Below are 19,728 nucleotides of genomic sequence, written 5' to 3' on the forward strand. Positions count from 1 at the left end.
ATGATCTCCCAGATTTGCTTTCAGTAGGTGCCAAGTAGGGAGGTTCCAGTGCTCTTACAGAGTGAGCACTACCTTGCCAGCGTAACAGCACCTTTATCACCATCACCCCTGGGGCTTCTGTCTTTACCCATAATCCCATCAGGGAGGGTCTTCTTTTTTTTTTAACTGAGATGTAATTAACATAGAACATTTAAAAAGTTTCAGGTGTACAACATAATGATTAATATATATATATATATAGTATGTATTATATATATATATATATATATATATATATACACAGTGAAGTGATCATCACAGTAAGTTGAATTCACCTCTATCACCATACATAATTATAAATATTTTTTTCTTATGGTAAGAACTTTTAAGATCTCAGCAACTTTCAAATATTCAATACAGTATTATTAACTATAGTCACTATGGGGAACATTACAACCCCAGAACTTATTCATTTTATAACTGGGAATTTCTGGCTTTTGACCCCCATTACCCATTTTGCCCACCCTCCACCTCCCACCTCTGGTAACCACCCATCTGCTCTTTGTATCTATGACCTCAGGGGTTTTGTTTGTTTGTTTATTTGGGGGACAGAGTTGTTTCTATTCTACATATAAGTAGCTGATATATTATTTGTCTCCCTCTGTCTGATTTATTTCACATAGCATAATGCCCTCAAGGTCAACCCATGTCCGTACAAATGACAGGATTTTCTTCTTTTTTATGAGTGAACAATACTCCATTGTATGTACGTATATGACATTTTCTTTTTCCATTCACCTGCTGATGGACACTTAGGTTGTTTCCAAGTCTTGGCTATTGTGAATAATGCTGCAATAAACATGGAATTGCAGGTATCTTTTTGAGTTAGTGTTTACGTTTCCTTCAGATAAATACCCAGAAGTGTAATTGCTGGATCTCATGGTGGTTTTAATTTTTTATTGTATTTTTTATGAACATTGTGATAGTTGAAGACCCAAGATTCTATTAACTAAGATCCCATCAGAATCTAAGAAAACACTAACAAGCATTATAGTAAAAATGTATTTTATGGGGCACCTGGGTGGCTCAGTGGTTGAGCGTCTGCCTTTGCCTCAGGTTGTGATCCTGGGGTCCTGGGATCGAGTCCCACATCAGGCTCCCCATAGGGAGCCAGCTTTTTTCTCTTCCTATGTCTCTGTCTCTCTCTGTGTCTCTCATGAATAAGTAAATAAACTCTTTAAAAAGAGAGAGAGAGAGAGAGATGCAAGTAAGGAGGAAAGGTAGAGGCTGGATTCCAAGGAACCCTGCAGATAATAGTGGTTATGGAGCATAATGTCTTTAAAAAAAAAAAATAAAAATATATATATATATATATATATATATATATATATATAGGAACTTCAGAGTCAAGCAATAAATGTCCAAATCCCAAATTCTATAGCAATTGTTGGAGAAGGTGTTTAGCCTTCAGCCATTAACCAATCTAAATCCCTATCTCATCATCTGTAGAATGCAGATCAAAACATATTTCCAAGGATAGAACGAAATTGTAACAAATATAAAGTGTGTGACACACTGACCAACAAAAATAAAATTTCTGTCTCCCACACAGAAGATGAAGCCTAGGAAGCAGACCATTGCTCTGCCCTTTGCCAGTCTATTCTAACACCCGATGGCTCTTTGCCTCTTGACAGGGGAATCCTGAAAATTAGAACCTCAAAATAATCAAATCCCATGGGCTTAAGCTCCAGTTTGGCAGTTATGAAAGGATATATTCCTTTCCTTCAACCAGTGAGCACAGTTTCATTCTTCCTACATATACCTTGCCTTGGGCAAAAATGAAACAAACCCAGATATCAAGATGTTCATGAGGTGGGATGGGGGCGTGGGGAGCAGGACACCAGTCTCCTAGTGTGCTAGGGTATTTGCACAGCTGCAGTCAATTAGATGAAACTGTAATTGTTTTATACTTTTGCTCAGTGCTTAATCCTGGAGAAAGAAGAATGGATTGTTGATTTTCCTTTTTCATCTTTCAGTATTTTTGTTTTGTTTTTATTCTCATCATAATATTTAGATAGTATTTGTGTAAGGAAAAGCAATCATAATGAAATGGATAATCAAATAGAGTGCTCTAAGGCACATTTACAAGAGCCTTCATCTTAGAAATGCTTCATTTACTCAGACAGTGGGCAGCCAAGGGCATGGGAAAGTCTGTTTCTATGGACAGGGAAGTGATCCATGCCAATCAGCTAGAGGGTTCCTTTTTCAAAATGCTCCATATACAACACATAGCATAATAAATCACATCAACAAGCAAACAGGAGGCACCATAAGCCTTCCAGGTGCTGAACCCATGCTAAGGACTGGAGGTGCCAAAATGAGTATGAGCCTCAGGGCCAGGATGAGGGTAAGGAGAGTGAGACATGTGCTTTAGGAACAGACTTTAAGGGGATGCTCCCAAAATTTCAGTTATCAAGATTAAAAAAAAATTGTAAAGCAATATTTTAAAAAAGAAAACTTAATGAAACAAAAACCCACAGTGAACAAAATATCAAAACTTTGGTATGTTTTTACTTTTGATTATTAGATGAATGTTCATTTAGACTGTGCAAAATTTTAGGAAAGCCACTCCTGGAGTTAAGAAACAAAAACATTTATCTTACAAATCATAAAAAGCTACCTCAGTGCTGAATCCAAAAAATACAAGATGGAGAAAGGGCAAGAAAAAAGATACATGAAAGCCAAAAACATATGACACAAGACAATTATAAAAAGAACTTTAAGTGTTTTAAATCTTCCCCCTTTAAAAACTGAAACTGATAGTAACTTTTAAAATAAAATCCCTTGATTTAAAATTTGGGAATTAGATTAAGAGTCAAAAAATATTCATTTCCTTTGACCTAAAAATCATACTACAGGGAATTTTCAAAAGTATAACTGAAATGTGGAAAATGTATCATTTGTAACCAAAAAATATTAAAAGAACACTCAACAAAATATTATTCAGTCATTAAAAATAATGGTCATGACATCTAATGTTAAAAAAATGATGAAACAACATAATGAAGTGAATAAAGTAGGAAGCATAAATACATATACTGCAGTAATAGTTACATAAGACGTCACAGAAAACAAAGGTAAACATGTTAAAATTATAATAGTGTATTTATTTTGATAGTAGAAATCTGAGTTTATTTCCCTTCCTTTCTTCCTTCTTTCCTTTTCTTCTTACTTCTTTCCTTTATTTTTTCCCTTTATTTTTCCCACCTTCCTGTTTTCGGGAATTATATGTTGTATTTTGTGGTGTATACTTTAATATTATATGGCATCATTCAGGGTCCAGGCAGGGAACAGGTGGCAGACTCAGAGATCATTGAAAATTTAATTATAAGAATACTTTCAGAGCTGTGAGCAGAGTTAAAGGAAGCATCAGGAGATGATAAAATACAACGTCTAGCAACAGCTGGGAGCTGTTACTATTTTTAGGTCAGAAGAAGAGGAAGGAACAGTTTCTAAAAGTAAGAGAGAACTGTAGCTAGGAGAAAGTGTTCAGGAGGAAGAACAGCCACTACAAAATCCCGGTACAGGATGAGAAGAAATAGTCTGGTCACTCTCTCTTCCCCTCTTCCTGTCTCCTGCTGGTATCTGCCACTGGCTGAGTTGAGCGAATGCTAGAGGACAAGGGAACCTACATAATGAGGTCTGCTGAGGTAAGCATCTCAGGGTACAGAGGAGGTAAGGACAAAGGTGAAAAGTACATCTGGAGGGACAAAATCACTATATCATTTTATTTCTAAAATGTATAAATTAAGTCGATTGCATTTGAAACTCACTTTTCTAATCCATCAAAAACAAATAAAAGTAATTACAACCTTAATTTACAACACTTACAACTCTTAATTTAAGTGTCCAACTCTTGATTTCAGCTCAGGGTTGAGAGATGGAGCCTTGCATCGGGCTCTGTGCTCAGTGGGGAGTCTGCTTGAGATCCTCTCTCTCCTCTGCCTCTGCCCCTCCCCACAACTCGCACACTCAGGGACTCACTCTAAAATAAATTAATTAAATAAATAAATAATCCCTACCTTATAAGGTTACTGGGTAACCCTGAAAATCGTCAATGCTGTTGTTTTGTCATTATTATTATAATCATATAGTGATTATAGTAATAATGATAGTGGAATTAGTAGTGATAGTGTGGCCATGGTGGTGGTGATAATGCTGGTGGTGATGGTGTTGATGGTGCATATAATAGTGACAGTTGTATTGATGGAGGTGGTGGTGATGGAGGTGGAGGTGGGGACGGGATGGTCATAGTGATGATGCTGCACACATGACAGTGGTGATGACGGTTGTTGTGTCATTGACACCTTATCCTTTTACATGAAATGTGGGTTTCCTATGTTATCAAATGCTACCTTTAAAGTGCATACAGCTCTATTCACAAGTAAGTAATGGCATTAAATATATCTTCTCTGATATCAGGTATGATCAAATGGTAAGACATTGATCCCTCAGGACCCATCTCTATGACACTTCTTTAAACTATGGAAAAAATTAACTCAATCCAGCGTACATTCACTGGGAAGTTACTACATGGCATATTCAGAAAGAAAGTTTCTATCTTCATCGTCTCTACAGCTGACAAGGACAGAAAGTAGACAGACATACAATACTGTGAACACAGCCTGTGAGCAGTGCCTGGTTGAGCGCCTAGCACCTACTGACCCTGAAAATATTTACTTAAGGAGTACACAAAAGCTCTATGGATTATTATGGTAATCCAAACCAGCTTGATCATGTAGAGAGAATGAAACTGAGCACTTAACTATTCTAACTACTTCACATGTTTCAACTCAGTAAATCTCAAGTCTTACAAAATAGATACTAATATTATTCCCATTTTAACAGATATGGCAATGGAGGCATTCAATTAGTTCTATGTTGGAAGACTCAAAAAGTTCTGTGTTGTACAACCAGCAGGAGAATAACTTAGAATTCAAACCTGGAAAAAAAAAAATCAAACCTGGAAATCTCAGTGCTAGAGCATGGACTCTTTCTCCTAATGTCCTCAGAGAAGGCTTCATGGTAGAGGAGGTACAATTAGAACTGAGCAAAGAGGAAGGGATAATGATTGGAAAACTCTAAAGAGAGCCATTTAGGGCATAGAAAATAGCTTTTGGCAAAGACCCAGAGGGAAACCACAGAAGTAGTTTGAACGATACTCTCAGAGATAACTTTCAGGAAGACAACCTGGGCCTCAAGACACCGGTAGATTGCAAGGACTCATGTTTGGAACAATGAAATAAAGAGAGAACAAGTTGGAAAAAGTTATCCTGGATTCCTTGGGACCACAAAGGATGTCTTACTTGTCTTCAGAGGGATCTCTCTCCAACATTAATTTGCAAATGTGAGCAGTAATGGTGAGAGGACACACCATTGTCAATTTGATGCTCTTTTTGTTGTAACTCTAACAGCACAGCCACACCTGGGGCAAGCAGTGATGATCCTGACCTATACATAGGAGGTAGTATTGGGTGTGGGCAGAGGAGCAATAATAATACAGAACAAAGAAGGTCCAAGATGAGAGCAATGTCTCAAGCCCAGGAAGGAATGGAATAGAAAACCAGAGCCTGGCTAGGTTTCACAGGAGAGCATGGCTAGGCTCCAGCAGAGGGCAACTTGGGGAAATTTCTCTGCAGTTTCCTGTTTCCCAGCTGCCTTTTATTGGCTCAGCCCACCTGCTCCAACCCTGCTCTCTGCCCAGCACCTAAAGGCACAGCAGCACCTCTGATTGTTTCTGCTACATTAAGACTGGCTGGAAAAGATGAAAATTCACCCTACCTCAGGACAGGAAGATGAATGAGTTACAGGGAAATTATTTTAAACTCTCCTCAAAATAAAAACTATAATATCAGGGTGGTCAAGAATACAAAAGAAAATATATACACAGGCAGAAAAAGGCATGAGAAAAAACCTCTGTGCATGTGTTTTCATTTGGCTAGGTTTCTTTCAAATAAAAATGTTGTTGGGAAAATATTCTGAGTGAGAATTTCTTTTTTGGCACCAAGTTGGCTGTGTTTGGGCTCCCTTCGCAGAACACCAGGGCACTTCAAACCAAGTGCAGGATGTTGAGTGTGGTTACCTGCCATAAGCCTTGCTGCCAGCCTGGACTTGGCATGTGACTTGAATTCCTCCCCACGTTCCCTGGCCATTTCATCCATCTTCTTTGACAGGTGGCTTGGGGACCCTGCTCTTGCTCAGCCAAGTGACTTTACTTCTTGCTTGCCTCAGTTTCCTCATTATAAAATGCAGTTAAAATGGCTTGCTCAATAGCCTTCACCAAAATGAAGAGCTCATTCTTTGTTTAGGCTGTAGGGGGCACGTGAGTGCATGGACAGATCACTTATAGGTGTCTGGACAGGAGGTGGGACATTTTCAGAGGGATGCTTCTCATAATTGGGGCAGTTGGCAACTTCCAAATGCAGTTTGGTCAGGGGAAGGTGGGAATCAAAGGAAATTTACAACCAATGGAAATTTTTAAAAACATATATTGGTTACCTCTTCTAGGGAGAGACGCCAAACAAAATTAAGGGGCCCTTTTAATAGTACCAGTGTGACAGTCATAGTTGAAGAATTTCGTTTTCATCCATTTATTCATTTGTTTAATTTTTTGAAGTATTTTTTAAGGATTTTATTTATTTATTTATTTGAGACAGAGAGAGAGAGAGAGAGAGGGTGGGGAGGGGCAGAGGAAGGGAGATAATCTCCAGCAGACTCCTGCTGAGCACAGAGCCCAACATGGGGTTTGATCTCAGAACCCTGAGATCATGACCCAAGCTGAAATCAACAAATACTTAACCCAATGAGCCACCTGACACCCCTCATTTATTTAATTTTTAATAAATATTTAGTAAGTGTCCTCCATACTCTCAGGCACTAACTTAGTACTGGATTATAATAGTGAAAAAAATCAAAGGGATGCATCCATTCCCCAACAAGTCTTGCCTTTCAGTGAAGGATGCAGACATTAAACAAATACATATATACATACATATAAGTTCCCATAGATGCTATTCCTGGAATGGAATATTATCCTCTGAAGATGATCCCAGGGGCTCAGTAAAGTTTGCAAATTCCAGACTACAAACACCACATTTGAGCTAAGACCTGAAGGGTGAGCAGGAGCTAGCTTGAGCAGAAAGAGCATTCTAGGCAGAGGGAACAGCAGGTGGAAAAGCACTTGGCAAAGAGAAGGCCAAACTCTTTGATGACAGATGGTAAGGGTATAAGGATGAAGCTACAATCTGAGGAAGAGCCAGCGCAGTCCTGTAAGTGGCATTCAGATCTATGGGGCTTATTTTAGCAGCAGTGGTAATTTGCTGGACAGTTACTGAACCACAGGGGAATGAATGACATGAACCACAAGAGCGGGAGCAACAAACAAGGGAGGAGGGAGGCTGTCACCAGAATCTGAAAAGACACGAGATCGATGAGAGCTACAGGGATCTTGGTGCAAGCTAGAGCAGTTTGGAAGGCTCGAGTTGTGGGGGTTGTTTTTTTGGGGGGGATCCCAGGGACTTGGTGGCTTACTGATGGGGAATGGAAAGGGTAATGAAGATGACAGGGAAAGCTGCAGGAGTCCCAGACTATTCCAGCAGAGGAACAGAGGTATTATCTGTGTGGTGGGTGAATGAAGCGGTCAAAGCGGCTTTGGGGAGCCTGCAGCCTGACACACAGGGAGGACTTCCGGTGCAATGCAATTGCTTATTGCCAAGCTTGAGGAATATACAAAGTCTTATGGCAGCAGAAAGAAAGGAGTCACTGATTCTGGCCAGAATTAGAAGAAAAGGAATCACAGAGGAACAGTCATTAAAGCCAGCTCCTGGAGATGAGTATTTAGTAGGTTGAAAGATCTTCCAGGAAGAAGAACAGCATTTTCATATCTACAAATAGTAATGCCAATCCTACAAAACATTTGAGAGGATTAAATAGGATGATTTATGTGAAAATATCTAAAACTGTGTCTTGGAATTTATTGATGGTGCTTATACACACCTGTCACCAACCCATCTACCAGCCTGTGTTGTACATGTTCATCTTATTCTTTGTCAGCCGAAAGGAGACTAAAACTCAAATTGGCTTCCTTGCCTCTTCCTAACACACCTGAATAAGTATATGAAATAGTCAACATGTGTGGCTCTGCTCTACTAGTTACTGAAGGTTGCAAAAATGGAATTAAGGTGTAAGGCTAGTTGTTTTTATGCATTGCCTTTTTAGTTATATTCCTTTAAGTTTTAAAGTAAAATTCATTTTGAAAATTCTTGGTCTCTCCATCTGTCTCTCTACTTCCTTCAGTCATTAGCGCAGGATCTAGCTCAAGGAGATGCTCAACAGAAGCCAATGAAATAATATGAATCAGGAGAACATTTACGGGGTACTTCCCATTTTCCAAAAACTGTATTAGGTCTGGGGGCACAGAGATAGTTAAAGCAAAGGTCCTGTCCTCAAGAAAGTCAAAGACATAAATCTAAAGGAATAAAAACACATACATCCATACTTACATTCAGGATGATAAATGTGTCCCAATAAGTATATACAGTCTCTCTCCTGCCCCCCAAAATTCAGAAGTTAACAGAATACAGCCAAACCAAAATATTTTTCAATCCATAAGCATTTGCAGGCTTGAAATCTCCAAAGCAGAAACTTGAAGGTACCAAAGCATACTATAGTATGGTCAGTGGAATTCCTTGAAGTTACCATAAATATTGGCCAAGCCTTTCCCCAGTCCTACATCTCGTCATAAATCCCCCTGCTTCTTTTCAAGAACTTTTACATTTGATCAACGATGCAGGGTGATGTTTAAACCAGGCCATTTGGAATATTCGATTTTCATACATAGTTTTAAGATTTTAATTTCCAGTCTGCAAGCCGGCTTAGATTTTCCCTGTCCTGAAATAAATCAGGATTTCCAAGACATGAAAGCAGGCTCCAAGCACAGAAGGGCTCTCTGAACGTTCAGCCTGGTTGCATTGCTCAGTCAAGTCATACTTACAAACAACTTACCTCTCACCTCATCTCAGTCCCGAGGGGATAGCCTGGAAAACTGGCAGCTAATGTGGTGAGAGAAAAATACCCAGCACTCAAGATCAATCTGTCAAAAAGAGGCAAGAGCCATTCATCAAAGGAGAAGGGGACAAACTCAAAGATGTGAAACATTTACCCAACAATTCTGAAACTAATTGGCCCCTCTACTTAATCTCTTTCTCCCCTCCATGTCAAGCCGGTGACCCACAGAGCCATAGAGGGATAGAAGCTCATAACTGTAGAACAGATGATGTACATAGGATATTGCTAACATATCACAGAATCATCATGATAAGGCTAAAAAGGTCTTTGGAGTTCATTTACCCCGGTTTGGACAGGTAGCACTAGGGAGTAAGAAGAGTCCTGAACTCAGGTCGGACTGGAATAGGTTCAAGTCTTTCACTCATTATTTGCAAGCTATGTGATCTTAGGGAAGTCACTTCAACCTGTCTGAAAATTGCCTCATCTGTCAAAAGGGAAAAATGTCTTACTCATAGGGATGCTATGAGAGTATGATAATATAAGTAAATGCACCTTGGAAATGTTACTGAACATTTAAGTGGGTGAGAAATTATTATTATTGCAAAGAATACAATAAATGCTACTTGAATCCCAATCAATAGTAGAGTAGACTTCACTAACCTTCACCTAACTGACCAAGTAGAATCAATAGCTTCCATTCATTTTGCAAAAGACAGAGTCATGCCCCTGGCACAGAGAATGTCCAGTGCTAGTGTCCTGGTCTCCAACATGCTAGAAACTTTATCTCCCACTAGTTCAGTTGATATGATGATCACAAGTCACCGATATTTGGTTCCCTATTCTGTATTCTGTTGTATTTCTGAAAATATTTTTTAAATTTGATTAAATATTATATAAACTAATAAAATATGAATTATATAAAAGGAGTTGTTATATGAAAATATACATGACTGCTATGCAAAAACTATTTAAAGACAACTTGGTAAAAGACACTATTGTCAAATTAATAGCGAACAGACTATTGTAAAAGACTAGGAAAAGAAATCACAAAACTCTAGGAGGCCCATACATGAAAATTTCCTCCAAATTTCTTTTATATCTTGCATGACTTTAAAGAAACTGAAAATTTCAGAGCTTATGAACCTAATAATTCAAGAGAGTGAACTGGGCATAGTTGACATCCATCGATGGCTACATGGACAAAGCAAAAGCCTTAGTCTTTCTTTGCAAGATTGTTATATGAATTTTGCATTAATAGGACTTTCATTCCAACTAAATCAAATAATTAACCAACTACTAGTTTTAACTGGCTTGTAAGTAATTATTTATTGTCACTTACATACATGACTATCTGCTGATCTGTAGGAACTTTGAATATAAATCATGTTTAATGTGACCTTGCCATTGAGGAACCCACAATCTAGTTACACCCTAGTAAAATGTGAAATACTTGCAGTTCAATTCTTGACATACAATTTAACTTAAAATTACCCTCCAAGTATAATGGTACCAAGAGAAGAAACTAGATTTTTAAGAATAGCTGGAGCACTATTGTTTCTATTTGCCATTGCCAGGAACTACCTGATTTTGTTATCTCATCAATTCAGGGATAATGTTTCCTTATTATCAATTCGCCTTCAGCACTTAGAACAGAGTAGCTTTTCAACCGGTATGAGCAACTGGCATGAAAGGTATGAGAAAACATACACTGCACTTTGAAGGTGGGATTAAATGTAGGGGACAGTCCAGGAGGCAGGAAGAGACTGAGCAAGACCAAGAGAAGAAATGTCTCCTGAATCCATTTGTTTTTGCAAACATTACTTGAGCCTCTCCCTGGACATCAGAACCTCTCTTCCTGTGTGCCAAATCTGACCAGTAGCCTTGTTTAACCCAGACAATGGGGATTTTGAAATTTGAACTAGTTGCCATCATTTATCTATCAGTAGATGTCATGTAGAGATTTGCAGTTTCTCCTAAAATATGTAAAGGTCCAGCAATACCAGCATTCCCATATGGAAGCAATGAGCAGGCACTTTTCTATGTAGCCACTCTTCCCTGTAGATGAGACATGACCTCCCCATTATGTCATGGCCACCATTGCTCCCTGGTTGGCTTTGCTCATTTATATTCCTGTGTGCCCCTTTGGCAGTTAAGGTTTAACCCCTTCCTGGCTTTGTGCCTTGCTCTCTGGAGATGCTGGGCCCCTGCCCTGGAGGCACTGTGAAATAACAGGGAGTGATCCAGGTGGCAGGTGACCTTAACCTGAACAAAGAAATGGCAATGGGAAAGGAAACAGAAATATTTGCTCCAGACATTTTTTTTAAGATTTTTAAAATTTATTTTAGTGATGGAGAAGGGGTAGAGGGAGAGAGCTGACTTCCTGCTGAGTGCAGAGCCAGATGCTGCTCAATTTCATAACACTGAGACCATGACCTGAGCCAAAACCAAGAGTCAGATGCTTAACCAACTGAGCCACCCAGGTGCCCCTATGCTCCAGACATCTTTCAAAAAGTAAAATCATGGGGATCAGTGAAAGATCTTTTCTAGAAAAGCAGAGGCAGGGTTTAAGTAATTTCAGGGAGGGGATTCCTGGATGGCTCAGCCGTTCAACATCTGTCTTCTGCTCAGGCCGTGATCCCAGAGTCTTGGGATCGAGTCCCGCATCGGGCTCCCCACAAGAAACCTGCTTCTCCTTCTGCCTGTCTCTCTCTCTCTCTCTCTCTCTCTCTCTCTCTCTCTCTCTCTCTTTCTGTGTGTGTGTGTCTCTCATGAATAAATAAATAAAATCTTAAAAAAAAATAATTTCACCAAAAGAAAGGCAATTGAAATGGGATAATTAGGGAAGAAAGAAGCAAAGGAAGGAGCAAAGGAGGAAGGAAGGGGGAGGAGGCAAGAAGGGAGGGAGAGAGAGGAGAAAATATTTAAGTGGCTGCTTTAGCAAGTATTTTCCACATAAGCTGGTTCTAGGGGGATACTGGGATAAAATTTTGAACATTCTGCATTTTGAGGCTATTGCACTCCAAGGGATGATGTCCATTGGGCAACAGGGAAGAAAATTGATTTCTTCAACACTCTTTAATAATAAAAATAGTAATGACAAAACATCTAATCTGCATTGGAGATGTATTCTTATGCCAGATACTATGTATACTTAGATTCCTAAGTATAAGCAATCTTTTGTGATCTATCCAACAATCATCAGAGGTGGTGGTAATAATAAAAACAATAAATAGAAGCAGCTGATAGAAAGTACAGGGTCGGCTGCCTGAGTGGCTCAGTCAGTGAAGCGTCTGCCTTTGGCTCAAGTCACGATCCTGGGGTCCTGGGATTGAATCCTGCATCAGGCTTCCTCCTCTGTGGGGAATCTGCTCCTCCCGCCCCCTCTGCCTGGTACTTCCCTTGTTTGTGTGCACATGTGTGTGTTCTCTCTGTCTCTGTAAATAAATAAATAGAATCTTAAAAAAAAAAAAAAAAGGGTACAGAGTCACCGTGCCAGACCCTGTTTTCAAGCCTTTGCGTATTTTAACTCATTTGATTTTCACAGCATCCTTGTGAGATAAGTATTTTGTTACTGACTGCATTTTATGGATGAAAAAGTTAAAATCAGGAGGACTTAGAAAACTTTCCCATGATTACATGACTAGTAAGTACATCGTTGGACTTTCCACCCACATCTGTCTGACTCCGTGGTTTAAGTGTTGGGCCATTACAGTCTCCGAACACTCTGTGCCAGGAAATATGCTTGGCACTAAGCTCAAACAATAAAATAAGATAGGCGGTCTCTCCTGTCAAGGAACTCATGGTCCCAAAGGGAGGAGCAGATGTATGCACAAACACTCCAGGCTAACACTCAAGTGCTGTCTTAGAGATGTTCAAGTACCAGGTGCTATGAAAGCACAGAGGGTGGAGAGCAGAATCTATCTGGAGGCACAGAGGCTGGGGCATTGGACAGGCAAGTGAGTCTGCACAAAATCCCAGGGCGAGGAAGCAGACTCTGGAAAGATGGATATACATTTGCTAGGCTAGGAAGAGGTAGGGTGGGGGTGGGGGTTAGGAATGGAAAAAGACATCCAAGTGTGGAAGTTTAGACTTTCTTTGGGGGAACATCAGGATGTCTCCAATGGCTGGGAATTCCCAAAGGCAGCAGAGGGTGGAGGAAGAGGAGAAAGGTAAGAGCCGACAGACCTGGACGGAAGACCTGAAGGGCCATGCTAAGTGAGGAAGGAATGAAGGAAGCTAGTCTTTCCCGTGAGCACGGTCATGCAAAATGGGTGGGCTTTTGTCCTGCAGGTAAGGTGGAGAAATTGAGAGTAAGATGCTCAGATCTGTACCTGAAAAATGTCCCTCTGACAACAAGGTAGACATTGGATTGTGAAGGGGTTTCAACAGTTTGAGAAGAGGCTTTTAAGAGACTGTGGTGATGGCTCAGGTAGAAAAGAATGAGGGCCCTGAACTCTAAAGGGCAGAGGGAAAAAAAGAGAAATTTCTGAATTCTAAGGTTAACAGATTATGCAAACATGTCTTTGCAAGGGGAACATAATCTCTGGCTTTATAGCGATCATTTGGAAGACAGTACAGGGGTAATATAACTTCTAGAAACTCCGTTCATTTTGACTATGAATAACATTTACTCAATTGAAAAGGAACATGGCTATTTTTGTCCCTATATTTATAGCCACGATTCACCTCTTACAAGGGATCTGAGGTGAAACTCACTAAATGAAATGCAACATTTGGCAAGTGGCTTCTTCCTAAGAGAACTAATCCGGCCACATAAATCAGGCTGTCGTGTCAAATGAGACGAGTTCAAGTTGAAGATGTCAAGAAATATCCTCTACGTCAGCCTGGGACCACAAGTTACTGTCCCTTCCTTTGTCTGGAGAAACAAATGGTGAGAAAGTGTCCGGTTTGCTGTACTGCTAAGTTGAGCATTTCTCCGGGAAAAGGAAGAAATATTGAAACCGGCAGGGAGTTTCAAACAGAGCTTCCACACCCTTTCCTGAAGACACTTAAAATTATATAAGAAGACACGTAAATAAATCAAAACTTTAAATAGGTAACACCTTAATCTTAAAACAAATGGACTGTAAGGAAAGTAAATTTTATATATAAAATAAATGAATACATATAAATAAAACAACTCACATTTGTGCACAGAACATTTTTGGCTTCTAAATCTCACTGAATTCTTGCAATTAGGCTAGGAAAGAACTATTATCCCCATTTTATAAATGAAACACTGAAAGTCAGAGATTTAGGGACCTCTTGAAAGACATACACCTTTAGTTGTTAGTGATAGAATTAGTTCTAAGCATCAGTTTTGCTAATTCTCATTTTAAGGAAAATGGGGTATTATAAAAACAGTAGGAGCTAACACTAGAGTGGTTACTATGGGTCCCCTGGGTTAGTCATGATGCTCTGCCCATTATATACATTATCACATTTAAATTCTCAAACCCGCTATGACAGAGGCGGTATCATGGTTACCACTTTACAGAGGAGGAAATTGAGGCTAGATTTGGTCATTACATCAAGGTCACACAGATCATTGTTGGTGGAGTTGGGGTTCAAAGCCTGGCACTCGGTGTCAAATCTAGCCCTTTAAACAAACACACATCTATTTCAATCTTAAATCTTGCCTCTACTAGCTATCAACTGTCTAGCCTTGGACAAATTATTGCATGTTTGGGACCTCTGTTAAACAAAATTGTGTGTGTGTGTGTGTGTGTGTGTGTGTGTGTGTGTGAGAGAGAGAGAGAGAGAGAGAGAGAGAGAGAGAGAGAAACCTGGTTTAGCATCTTACTCTTTATAGGCCACCAATAAATATTAGTTCCCCTTTTTTCAACCACAATGCATTGTCACCAGTCATTTTTATGACAGAAATAACCATGTTAATCTAACATCATAAAATAGCAGCACTTCTATTGACAGTGGCAAAAAAAAAAAAAATAGAGAGTATATCTTAAACTCATCTTAGAGTCATATCTCACTGCTATCCTCAAAGTTTTCTCCCTGGGTTCTTAGCATAGAATTAAAATAAGGAAACAAAACTACATTTGTTCATAAAATTAATCATCTTGGCAACAAAACCCCATTTGTTGTGGAATTCCCCAATGACCTAAGCATATTAAGTCTATGATACTTAGTAATACTATAACTTAAATAAGTAAAAACTTGTTAATCAAAGACGGGTCCCAGAAAATTATCCTTTAAACCTACAGGCTTTAGAACTTCAAAACTGAGGCACTTGGATTTGAAACTACGTCATGCTTGAAAACCAGAGTTCCAGTGTTCTGGTTTCTGAGCCCAGGTAAATGTGCTCCTTTTTAAACATAAAAGAACTTGTGGATTGCCCCCTGTCATAATAAGAAAAACAGTATTATTAGTTTATGTTGAGTTTTAAAGCTGCAGTCATAAAAGTGGCTGTGTGTTCATGAATGCATAATATAATTTCTATTTTACCAATCCTGAATATCTAATACACTATGTCAAAAAAAATGATAATACTTTGAGCTGCTAGGCATATTTTTACAGCATGCAAACTCTTGTGCCTATACGGATTTATGGATCCCTTTCCAAAAAAATCTGTAGCATCTCACAGTGATCTACAGGGTAGAACCCAGTGTTCTAAAATATTAGGACTAGAAGGGGGCATTTAAGGTCATATAAACCATCTCAGTACCCAATTAATTCTTCCTAGCTTTAACATTTTGAATGCTACGCACGTGCTATCTATAGGAACATACTTAAAGAGGTGGCAGTTGGGGACGCTGGAGCAGAGGAAGCCTGGACAAACAGATAAGGGTGTGCTAAGCACCTCACAAATTGGTCTACCCTGCTGTGGAGATATTAGGAAAATCTTCAGAAGGAACTTAAATCTGCTGCAATCTTTGATGTCCCTGTATCAGTCAGGGTCTCACCAGGAAAATCAAAACCACACTAGTGATTTCAAATGGGAGGGGGAGGGATAATACAGGCTCCTAGTTTTTTTTTTTTTTTTTTTTAAGATTCTATTTATTTATTCATGACAGACACAGAGAGACAGAGAGAGACAGAGAAGCAGAGGGAGAAGCAGGCTCCAGGCAGGGAGCCCGACATGGGACTCGATCCCGGGTCTCCAGGATCTCACCCCAGGCTGAAGGCGGCGTTAAACCGCTAGGCCACCGGGGCTGCCCCAGGCTTCTGGTTCTAAAAGCACTAGAAGGCAAAGGAAGCCAAAAGGGGGTGGGTGGGTAATCCCAGGATTAGTAACTGCAGAAAGCTACAACCCAAAGAGCTGGAAGCACTAAAGAAAGGAGGCAGCATAGGCTGTGCCCATGAGCACCCTCACTGCCCACCCTGCAGCTGCCTAAGGAGATGGCAGCTATGGCACCTGCTGCTGTAGCCAGGACCGCTCCACCTACCACCTACTGACACTGCTCTAACCTCAGTCACAGACAATCAATTGCCCATCAGATCTACTGCTACTAGATCTACTGAAGGCAGCTGTCACACACAGCCACCCCTTTCTATCTGACAACACCAAAAGCAGAAATAAAAGAGCAATGACCTTCCCCCTTCCAATCCCCTTTCCCCAATTCTACCTCTGCTTTGCAGTCTAGGGCTCCTTCTTCCCACTGGTGAAACAGAGGAATGCCAGCCATCAGGGGTGTTTGAGGAGTGCCACCTGCAGAAGTCTGCCCATGCCCTACTGGCCTGAGCGCAGAAACCTTGGAAAGCTGCTGGCAGCGACACCAAATGATCTGTGTGGCCCACACCTGCAGCTCTCTGTTTAGGTCTCATCTTTTTAGCTACCTTTGACTTCCATCAATAATAGAATTGTGATTCTACATAATCCGATGCACTTCCTCCTAACACAAAGATCCCTCTGCCTATGTCTCTGCCTCTCTCTGTGTGTCTCTCAAGAATAAATAAATAAAATCTTTTTAAAAAGGAAATTCTGTAACCTAAAACTGAAATAGGAAGAAAGTTACCAATAATACTCTTCATATAAAATATCAAGTGTAAGGGAAAGAGACCAAAAGAAAGAATTGGCCAATACAAAGGATACAGAAAATATAAGAAAGAATGCAGATACAGCTGCTTCAGTTTTTGTTTCTGTAATGGGTCATTTATTCCAAATGTGGTATTTATCTCCATCTCCTTGCTCTTGGCCAACACCCTGATGGAGAGACTCAGAGTTCACCTGTATTATTTCCCATCACTCTGAGCCTTCCTAAATCCTGGTGCAGCACCTTCCAGACTTAGCTCTGAAAAGTTAGCGTAATTGGTTGTACACTATCTTAAGTTTAGGTCAGTGTGACTGTGACAATCAGTGAATATATGACCTTATGAAAAATGCTAGTAACTTCAGTTGATGATTTTCTTTCTGATTATGAAAATATTTTTACCATTTACATGTAACATCCTTATCAATGGATGTGTTTAAGACCACCATCTTGTTTTCTATTTGATCCATCTGTTTTTTGGTTTCTTTTATTCTCCTTTTTTGATTTCTTGTAGATTAACTGCATAATTTCTAGTGTCATCTATTTTATCCTTTTATTGGTTTGTTAACAATAACATTTTGTTTTATTTATTTAGTAGTTGCTTTCGGATTTACAATGAACATCTTTAATTTAACACAGTCCACTTTCAAATAATAGTAAATTACTTCACATGAAACATAAGAAGCTCATAACAGTATATTTCCTTTTTAAATTTTCTTATTTTATTTTTTATTTTAATTCCAGTGTAGTTAAATACGTATTACATATATATTATTACATATTAATTTCATGTGTGCAATTTAGTGATTCAGCACTTCCATCCAACACCTGGTGCCCATCATCACAAGTACATCCTTAATCCCCATTCCCTATTTCCCCCATCCCTACACCCTCCACAAGCATCAGTTTGTTCTCTGTAGATAAGAATCTGTCTCTTTTTTTCCTCTGTTTGGTTTCTTAAATTCCACATATGAGTGAAATCATATATTTGTCTTTCTCTGACTGACTTATTTCTCTTATCATAATACTCTCTAGCTCCATCCATGTTGCCATGTTGTTGCAAATGGTAAGATTTCATTCTTTTTTATGGCTGAATAATTTTCCATTGGGTATGTATGTATGTGTGTGTGTGTGTGTATATGCATATATATTACCTCTTCTTTTTTTAAGATTTTATTTATCTATTTAAGAGAGAGAGAGAGCATGAGTGGTGGGAGGGGCAGAGGGTGAGGGAGAAGCCTACCCCTCACCGTGCAGGGAGCCTGTTACAGCACTCGATCCCAGGACCCTAATATCATGACCCCGGCAGAAGGCAGACATTTAACTGAGTCACCCAGGCACCCCTATAGATCAACTCTTCTTTATCTATTCTTCTATCAACGGACACTTGGACTGCTTCCATAGTTTGGCATTATAAATAATGCTGCTATAAATATAGGGGTGCATGTATCCCTTTGAATTAGTGTATGACAGTGTATTTTCATCTTCCCTTTCCCTTACTTATTTGTCATATATTTTACCTCTGTATATGTTATAAATTTCACAATATACTATCATTATTTTTTATTTTAAAGAATCAGTGCCCTCTTAAAGATAATCTTTTTAAAATTTTTTTAAAGATTTTATTTATTTATTCATGAGAGACACAGAGAGAGAGAGGCAGAGACACAGGCAGAGGGATAAGCAGGCTCCATGCAGGGATCCTGATGTGGAACTTGATCCCGGGTCTCCAGGATCAGGCCCTGGGCTGAGGGCAGTGCTAAACTGCTGAGCCACCTGGGCTGCCCAACAGATAATCTTTTTTAAAGAGAAAAATATTTTATACTTACCCATATATTTACCAATTCCAGTGCTGTGCTTTCATCATGTAGATCCCAGTTTCCATCTGGTGCCATTTGCCTTCAGACCGAAGAACTTCCTCGAACATTTCTCATTATGTGGGTGTCAGGTGACACATTCTGTCATCTTGTACTTGTTTGAAAATGTCTGTCCTGCCTTTCAGTTTTGCATGGTGTGCACTTTCTCCATTAGAGCCCTTGGCATTTTCATCAGAGTTACTTTTAAATTCTCGGTCTGATCATTCCAAAATCTCTGCCCTAGCTGAGTCTGGTTCTGATGTTTGCTTTCTCTTTTCAGATTGTGTTTTTTTTGCCTTTCATGTGCCTTCTAATTTTTTGTTGATAGTCAGACATGATGTATCAAGTAGAGAAATGAAGTAAATAGGCCATTAGTGTGAGGTTCAGTGTACATCTGGCTAGGAGTTAAGCTGTGTTTACTATTTGTTGTAGCTGTAGATGTCAGAGGATAAATTTCCCTCTGATGCCTTTGTTTTTGTCTCCCCTGTTGTTTTTGGATTTCCTTAGAGACTCCTTATTAAATAGGACCTGAGGCTTGCAATTCTTTCAGCTGTAACTCTCTGTTATTACCCAGTAGCCAAGCTGATATGGTGGTGTGTGGTACAGACTCCAGCAGCAGGCTTCTGCTCCTGGGCTTTCTCCCAGGAAGCTGTGATTCCTTGTATTCACCTGTCCCTCCAATTTTCAGGGACCCCAGCTCTCTCATAAATCTTAGAAGAGTTGCTGATTTTCACTTGGTTTGGCTTTTTTCTTCCTGTGAAACGGGAGTAACAATTTCCAAGGTCTTTACATGTCAGATCTGAAACTGGGAGTCTCATTGCCTTCCATTTACAAGGGGA

The 19,728-nt window shown here is 39.6% G+C and overlaps 1 long non-coding RNA gene across 1 annotated transcript in view; it reads right to left on the bottom strand.

Annotated features, from left to right (window-relative positions):
• The window catches only part of LOC129497542 (uncharacterized), a 64,272-nt gene extending 45,361 nt beyond the window's left edge, over positions 1–18,911 (bottom strand). Inside the window, exons 1-2 of the long non-coding RNA XR_008661958.1 lie at positions 18,863–18,911; positions 9,043–9,130 (exon numbers count right to left, since the gene is read on the bottom strand). This is a non-coding gene — a long non-coding RNA (uncharacterized LOC129497542). The remainder of the gene's footprint in view (positions 1–9,042; positions 9,131–18,862) is intronic.
• Positions 18,912–19,728: the final 817 nt, after the last annotated feature.

This window comes from Nyctereutes procyonoides, unplaced genomic scaffold (assembly GCF_905146905.1).
Source record: "Nyctereutes procyonoides isolate TBG_1078 unplaced genomic scaffold, NYPRO_anot_genome, whole genome shotgun sequence".
Classification (NCBI taxonomy): domain Eukaryota; kingdom Metazoa; phylum Chordata; class Mammalia; order Carnivora; family Canidae; genus Nyctereutes; species Nyctereutes procyonoides.